The sequence below is a fragment of the Hippoglossus hippoglossus genome, chromosome 1 (genome assembly GCF_009819705.1).
Source record: "Hippoglossus hippoglossus isolate fHipHip1 chromosome 1, fHipHip1.pri, whole genome shotgun sequence".
Classification (NCBI taxonomy): Eukaryota; Metazoa; Chordata; class Actinopteri; order Pleuronectiformes; family Pleuronectidae; genus Hippoglossus; species Hippoglossus hippoglossus.
In genome coordinates, this window is record NC_047151.1 from 21,536,041 (window position 1) to 21,545,041 (window position 9,001).

Here is a 9,001-nt window from a genome sequence, read left to right on the forward strand (position 1 = left end):
GTCGCTCTCTTTTCACTCTCTCTCTCTTCTCTCCCCCTTTCCACCCACCCCTCCTCTATCCGCCATCTCTCCCCTCTCGCCCCAACCCAAGTCGTTTCTCCCCACTGTCAACAAGGCCTCGCCCGTTGTGGGAACTGTTGGGTTTCTCTACGATATTTGTAAGGTCTCGACCTCACTGTGTAAAGTGCCTTGAGATAATGCACGAATGTATGTTGGGATTTGGTGCTATACAAATTAAAGTGAATTGAATCTAACTCTTTAGATTTTGATGACCCAGGGTTGGGTCAGGGCTTGTTACATCAGTGAGGGCTTTCTGGTTGACTTTTTTTATCTGCTGCTCTGCAAACTTTGTTCAAGAGAATAACCCAAATAGCTTCTTGCTGTGATGTTCAAACTATATCGGTGAGTAGTCGTTTTTCACTGCACACATTTTGGCGTACTGTAGGAAAACCATGGGTCTGTCCTAAAACATCAATGAAGCCTCTGTCTTATTCAAGCATCCCTGTAAACCATGAAAGGAATTCGCTATTTCTACTTTTACTTTCAAAAAAACTGAATTTAATTTACAAAATATGATGTCAGTGAAATTAGATCCACCTCAGCCGGCAACGTAATGAAAGTAAATTCCATTTCAGTCTGTAAATAATTACACAAGCACTTTGGGATATCATAAACAAACAAGCAGTAATAAATGAAAATAACTCCTGATGGTGCAACAGAGCTGTAGAGGAAGGTTGAACGTAGCAGACAGACGTGTTTCTTCAGGCTCAAACGTTTAAGCTTTTTGAAAATATACCTGAAGCCCAGATATGTTTGTTTCCTCTTTGCTCTTCACCCTTTAGTTCTTGAACATGCTTTTTTTTTCAAATCTCAAATCATATCGACTTTCTCCAATTTCAAACAATTTACAACTGTTTTGCTTTTACTTTGCTTTTGACCCAATCTGAATTTTAGTCATTCATTTAATAAGCAGTAAGTTAGTTGGTTATTAAAGTTGTTTTGTTCATATTTCTTAACCCTCTCTTGTGAAAAATTCAAATGTAATAGTATGTTTTATGTGTATTTCCCCTCTCTTCCACAACTGTATTGACTAACTAAAGAACACAGTGTCTCATGATAGTTTTATACAGTTTTGCAAGTTACTTGAACAACATTCACAGGGGCTATGTTTGTGCATTGGTTACTTTTAATACTTTAAATAAATGTTGAGCCTCTTGAAGGGAGACCTGCAGAGGCAGAGGGTGACCGGGTCATGGAGATAAATTTACCATCAAGACTCTCAGAGGAGGATGAATGTTCTGGGTTTTCCCAGGAGAGGAAATGAAGCAGCAGCCGAGCAGAAACTCGTCCTGAATTCTTCCACCATGTCTCATAATCAGGAGGTTTTTCCAGCGTCTCACTGAAGAGTCTGTCATTTTTCTTCCCAACTCCAGTGGGTACTTGGATACATTTAAAATATGTCTGTGCATTATTTCTGTGCTTCACATTTTTTGTGTCTGTCGAGATGTGACGATGACGATAACGTGTGTGCGGATGTGCTGAAGATCACCTTAGACTTGGTCGTTAAAATCAACTCACTAATTGGTCACATGCAGACTTTCTGCGGAGTTTCTCCGGCCAGCTTACTAGTAATAACACAACCTGAGCAGGAATCACCATGAGTACATGGTTGGTGATATTTTTAACATGCGAGAGACACAAAAATGAAAATACAAATATCTCAGGAAGAAAAAGCAGATGTCAAGAGAGCTTTCGGTGATAAAGGACTTTAGCAGGGGTCTATAGTTCAAATCTGATATCCTTCCTCACAGGACGATTCAGGATTATGAGACAAAAAGCATTGATGCCTAATAATGATGAGAAAATGAGTAACAACAAGAAATAAAAGTGTGTGAAGAAGAAAAATGATGCAGGAACTTCCATCGGAGGCTTTAAATAGATCTAGTAGACAATGATTCTCCTCCAACAACGTCCTCCGGTGCAGAAGTGCAGGATGTTGCTACAGAGCTGGAGGATGTTGCTATGGGACGGGTGGAGGTGCCAGGATGTCCACTCCACCTCTTCCCAAAATATAACTGATGAGACAGAAGAAGAGACAACGGGAAACAGCTCCTGTGGCTTCTTGGAAGTTAAGGAGGTGTGTACGTTGGAATCATAATCTCTGAGATCACACTGAAACGTACACATGTAATGTACAGATTTGGCGGATAAGACGACAGATGTTCGGTTCCAGTCTGGAGGCTGCGTGATGAGATCTCTTGATCCAAAGTCAAAGGCTTTTTTTTTTTCCTCCTTCCTTTTCTTCACTAACTGACCTGAAAACAGAAGAATCCTCTCCTTTCAAAAAGTTTCTGCTTCTTTGCCCAGAAGCTTCTCTGTACTTGTGAAGAGAAGCCTCCTCGGGACCCGAGCAAAAGTCTAGTTATCTTTCACTTGAAGACAACTTCTCACTGTTGATTTCTTGTTTTTTTTCTTTGTATTGATGTGTTGTTGTTTTTTACAGCTTCTAAAAAAAATGAAAAGAGGGAGGAGGAGGAGGAGGAGGAGGAGGAGAAGAAGAAGAACTTGGACTAAATGACCTCCTCTGTGGATGTGGCTGTTCTTCTGTTCATGCTTCGCTTCTTTCTGCAACAACCTTTCTTCTAGTAGCTGAACTAGTACAGCTTCAAATTGGTGAGAGGAAGCTGCACTTTGTACGGACAATTCAATGAGTCTAAATGAGGAGAATGAAATATTCTGAATCTACCAGCTGTTTCCAATGGGAGCCGAACATTGCCTCCACTCTCCCAACAGATAGAAGTATGTACGTAAATGAATATACTTACAATTAAAAGAAATAAATAACCAGATTAAAAAAGAATACATTAAAAACACCTTTGGAACTTAAAGAAAAGTCAAAATAAGTTTAGGTTCAATTTACTTTCCCTGTGCATATAGGTCTGATTTCAGAGGTGGACACAGTAAAGTAATCTGGGAGGAGAGAACAAAGGTCGAGTGCTATTTCCTCTCCTTCATAACAGCACAGTGCAGTTACTCACACATTATGATTAAATTAGTCCTCATACTTTGCCAGATAATCTTTTTCTATTGTTGGCACGTCGGGTCAGAAACTCAATAATCGTTTTATCCCATCAAACTGTTAAAAGCTCATGAGGAGTCTCTCATAAAGCAACTGGTGGATGGTGATAATTGAGTTAGATAATAATGGCTGGTAGGACTCCAGGTTTGAAACAACAGTCACCATAACACACACGTATATTCAGCTTATAGTGGTCTAAACTGACAGTATGTGGTGGGTCTGAGCATATTTATGTTGGGTATATTAATGTTTTATTATGATTATGATTGGTATATTTGTCCAGATTTTGATAATGTATTAAAAACTTTGTTACACCTACAAATTGTTTTTGCTCTAATTGTCTATTGTTTTGTTTTTATTTTAGTTCAATGCTGGTGCTCTTTTAAAATTATGATTTCCTTAACAGTGCATGCTAATTTTAAGATATAGGTCATTTTTCTTCCAAAAGCAATTTTCTTTTCCACCAGAGAAATGTTTTTGTTGTTCAAGAACCTACTGGAGTTTTGTGGATACAACCAGATAAGGAGAAACGCTCTATTTCACAGCAGATTTGTCCTGGCACAGACATGTATAAGTTACAGTATATAAGCCATTAGCCGATATTTTTCTTGCGGTCTTTAACATTTCCGATAATCCCAGTTTCACACACAGCAGCAGCAGCCCAGGCGTCTGTAAGAACATTCAGTGTAAACAAGAACAGGAAATGATGATGATGATGATGATGATGATGATGATGACGATGATAAGAATGATGTCCAGGCATAGTTCTAGCAGTGAGCAGAGGTTATTCCCTTTGCACGTCGTAAAAGTGTTGACACATCAGCTGCCTGGCTGCATCATCATGGATCGAATAAAAACTAATAATGTTACAGTCAGACAGTTGGGAAAATTCACTGGACCTCTTATTTATTTTTTATGTTTTATTCCTTTTATTTGCTTTTATGCAATGTTGTCTGTTTTCTTTTAATGCTCTATTCATTGCTTTTACATGATTCTCATTGCTTTTATTTATTAAAGCTTTTTATTTGTTTAAATTACTTTTTGTGATTATGTTTTAAAAGATGCTATATAGACAAAATATGTATTATATTATTCTTTTTATCATTAATATTATTATTATTAGTAGTAGTAGTAGTAGTAGTAGTAGTTATTGTAGTAGTGGTGGCAGTAGTAGTAGCAGCAGTAGTCGTATTATCTTATGGACATAAGCATAATAGGCTTTTATGTGGAGATGTCAGTGAGATAAACAAACAACACCGTCTTCATCACAACTCCATCACACAATGATACCTCTGGACAACTGTGACAAAGTCCAGCTGCTAAATGGTGTTTTTTTTTGTGCCTATTTTCTCTCAAAATAAAGGTTTGAGTTGTGCACATTCATCACAGCTCGTACTTCATCAGTCTCCACCGAGCCAGCGACCTCAACAAACCTCTCAGAGACGCCCCCACATAACCAAAACATGGCAGATTTATAAAATAGCCGAGGCTGCAGTTAATGGCCCGTATCTCCAACCTCACAGTGAGTTTCTGGGCAGCCCTGCCCTGGCATGTCTGGCACTGCCCATTTCCTCCACTCTGATCATGGAGTGCAGGAAACAGCAGTCAGTGCGAAAGGCTGGGTCCCAGTCTGATTGAATGAGCGATAAGGTAAGAAGAAATGACCCGAGTCTGAAGAGACTCTTTAACACTGCATGGGAAAAGGAAAGAGGCACATGTTGCATAATGGTTTGAAATATTTAAAACTTGATTTTTCATGGATAAATATATATATATATATACCTTTGGGGTTCAAAGGTTATGAGCAGAAACTTCAGGGAGCATCTTGATTGCCCCCTGGTGTCTGACAAGTCATAAACCCAGCCTCTTCCATGTTAGTGGATGGGACATGGTCCGAACTAAGAAAATACACATCAAATAATTTCTTCTCAAAGATGGATTGTGTCATTTTAGGAAGTTCTTATCACACTGATGTTTCTAAGTCTATATTTAATTCGTGGTTTGATGTTATGAAAACATCTCGATTGACAGCTGAGACGGACTCGGGATTGGTCGAGTTGCTGTTTTGGCGGGAACACGATATCGTGGCTCCATTCAGAAGATGGCAGCACGCGCATCCGGGATATTGTGGCTTCATTTCTGGATGGATTATGTACAGTCAATGGAGAAATCCCATTGTCTCTTGGACAGATTTAGCTGTAAAGTAACCCTCACATGAAACCACCACCGTGCCTGTTCGGTGACGTTGAGCCCTCAGGACTGTCAGGCATCTTTAGGTGAAGTGTTTCTGTTTTTTCCAGCCCACAGTTTTCCAGTTATGATTCAGCTCCCCCGCTCTCATCCATGTTGTTTACAGGCGCTGATGGCAGGTTTGATAAACCCATTGTCCACAACTTTTCCAGCAGCAAACACCAGACAAACACAGTCGACTGTTTAGCGACTAAAGAAACGTGAAATTAATTTAGTGAACAGACACTGGACTCGAAAAATAATGCTAATGTTGCTCCACATCTGCTGAATGTGCAGCTTTTGGCAACATGTTTGTCGTAACACTTTTACGCAGCCAATGTTGTCTTTAAATCAATGGTACTAAAAAAATACCTCATGTCGATCAAAAACATTTCTTGATGAGTTTTGATGACATTGGAAACAAGCCATTCTTTAGGGTGATCTAACATTACAGATTTGATAGGTTATTGAAAACAACCCTTTTTACAGCAAGCCTCAGGTTTGCACGTGTGTTTGTAAGTGATAAATATTTATACGTTTTTTAAAGTTAGTGAAAGCCAACACTTTCCAGGCCCCGAGGCTTTCATTTAAATGTGAGCTAACGACCAAACAATGTAGAATATTCTATTCATGCATTAATGCACATCTCTAATGCACATAAACAGATTCAATAAACTATAACTCAGTCATTGAGGAGACAATCAAATCTTTATCACATATTGTAGATGCTTAACACTACATCATATATATGTAATAAATGTCTTAGTTTTGCCTGTTAACGTCGTCTGCGTGTGAATCTTGTCAGTGTTGTGTTTCAGTTTAGAAACAAGCATCCTGCTTTGAATTGTCTACACAGGTGGGCCTCTGAATATCCTTTGACCCCGGAGGCAGAATAAGGGCCCCATTAGGAAAGTCAAAGGTCGGCTTATTGCTCGAGGCTAATTGATTTGAGTGACGCTTAGATATGCATATCCCATGAATCACAGCCTTCTCAACTCATCAGTGTGATTATCCATGTATTAAAACACACGAGGGCATTAAATATATAATGATTTCTTTGGCATCATAGAATTTTAAGTGAGCATTTTTTTTTTTATCCTTGTATTTACGTGAAATAGTTGTTTTGTTTGTGACTTTTCTCTTAGCACAGATAAATTATCAGAAGCATTTACAGGCTGTTCTGGAGACATTCAGACCACAAACAGACAAATACACATTCGAGGCACATCCCACATGATATCTCAGGCTCTCATCGGAGACACAATCACTGCCAGATGGTGTCAGCCTTCTCCCCTCTAACCTTTGACCCCCCCCCCCTCTCTTCATCTCTCTCTTCCTCATACACACAGGAGAGAATGATAAGGTCTGGGGAGTTGCAGCCCCAGTGAGCTGGAGGAACATAACTCAGAAGGTCATACAGTACTGAGGCCCAGCAAGTCCCTGTGGTCTGTTAATCAACATGGAAGATAAACAGAAGATGCCCAGGGAAGGTAATGCATCATGCATGAAGGTCTTTTCCGACCACAGTTTGCAACAGTGCAGTTGTTTGACGGCGGGATGACGTGCGATGTCAATAAACATTTCGAAACACTGATTACGATCACTGTACAGTTTGTGACTTCATCTCAGGGTTTCTTATACAAGATATTGTGATGAATATATATTATCTGTGCTGTAGTTGAACAGCGTCTAAGAGATATGTTATACATTTTTGTTATTGTTCCATGAAAAGACAAAACCCCCCAAAAAACTTCACTCCTTCTATCAGTGCTTTCTGAATCCCTCTATCCATCACACAGACCATTGGTTCCTGCTCAGTGTAAAATTTCTCAAAACCATGTAGCAGAAACCAAAGTAATTACTTTAAATATGTCACTGAAACAGCAGTAAACTAGAAATGCACTCAGAGAGCACATCTGTTTGCCAAAGCCCAACGGTCAATAACAGAAGCCACATTGAAATTCAACACATCTGGATTTTTATTTGGATCCGCACCAAATTCAATGGAATTTTTTTTTAAAACGCCCTTTCTCGCAATGTTAAAGGAAGTGAAAAAAAAAGGTTCTGGATCTGCCCCCGGATTTGGATCCACTCCATCATCTAATGGGTTGTTCTCTGACCCATAGATGCATCCATCCGCCAAGTTTCCTGACAATCCATCCAGTAGTTTTTGCTTCATCTTGCTAAATAACAAACGCAGATAAAAACATAACTTCCTTGACAGAGATAACAATGCAACTGTTGAGGACTGTATTTTCACTCGCAGTGTTGCTCCTCAGAGTTCGTTACAGCAGCAGGACGGTGTATACGTGGTCACAATAAGCTACAGTGCTGCCAATGTTCATTATGAAGACGGGACATATGTCACCCAGGGCAACAATATTAATCATTGATGTTTTCTTTTACTACTTTTTGGACATCCCACAGTTTGAAGTAAATGTAAATAAAGTATATCAGGCTTTGGTTACACAAACAAAAGGCAACTTGTTTGTTGTTTTAGTTCTTTTTTTGTTTAAATATTTGAATGGGATTTGTTGAAAATGCATCTTATCCCTTGAATACATTACAGATCATTATTATTATATTAATGTGTTATTATTGGCCATACAATAAGCCTATAAGCCTAATAATACACAGTATAACTCAAACATGTGTATACATTCTCTGGCTACAGTCTGACAGCTGCAACTCACGGCATACGTATGTGTTAATTATAGACTTAGTTTGAATGACCTTAATGATAACCCGGCACAACACAGGAATAGAAGCTTGATTGCTCATGGTGGGACTTTAGAAGCTCTATTTCTAGCAGTAACTTTCAGCTCATTATTATATTTGACTGACTGATTCAGCTTTGTATGACAAAACCTTTACCCCTGTAGGGTTATTGGTAAGTGTTGTAGTTAAAGGAAAATCTGCTTCAAGCCATTTTTAAGTTTTATTATTTGAGGACATCACACAAACATTAAGACAAATTCAATCCTATACAATTGCCTTAAACTTTACTTTCAGGATCACCACATTTGATAGGTTTATGTTAGTGATGGTATTCTACACTGTATTATATTCAGAGGTGTTTCTAATGTCCTGCTCCCCTTTATGGAGTTCAATGATACACATACAGTATAATTTACACATTTCCAACAATGTCAACGAAAACAGAATATTATAGACTTGAATTGCATTAGATTATACAGGTGTACCTAATAAAGTGGCCACATAGTGTAGCAGATATTGCCATGTAGTAGAACCAATAATAAGATTTTCCTTTTTCTGAGTGAGGCCCCATGTGCATCCATTTTTTATGTAACGGTTTGCACCAGACCACAACCTTGACTTTTACAAACAAACCCCAGCTCATAACTTTTCAGAAATGTGGAGCATTCATGAAAAGAAGAACGCTTCTCCCTCAGTATGTCCACAAGGCAGCCTGGCCGAGGAACTCGAATGGGCCCGGTGCCCTGCATCAAAACAGAAAACAACAAGGTTCGCAATCAAGGGAAATAAGTGGAGGGATTAGGTGTTCTGGAGCGAGCACGGGGGGGGGGGGGTCTAAATAGCAACTGGATATGATGGACAGTGGGAGGAGATTAGAGGGAAAGTATGCAGAGGGTTGGTGGACACGAGAGCATCACATCGCACGTGTATGTAAATGTACCGACGGCGATCTAAAACAGAAAGTGGATCTCTCAG

At 39.2% G+C, this 9,001-nt stretch overlaps 1 long non-coding RNA gene across 1 annotated transcript; it reads left to right on the forward strand.

Moving 5' to 3' along the window:
- Positions 1-2,508: 2,508 nt before the first annotated feature.
- On the forward strand, positions 2,509-6,902 carry LOC117768179. Its single transcript, XR_004615016.1, has 2 exons — positions 2,509-2,673; positions 6,658-6,902. It is a non-coding gene; the product is annotated as an uncharacterized LOC117768179 (long non-coding RNA).
- The last annotated feature ends 2,099 nt before the right edge of the window (positions 6,903-9,001 follow it).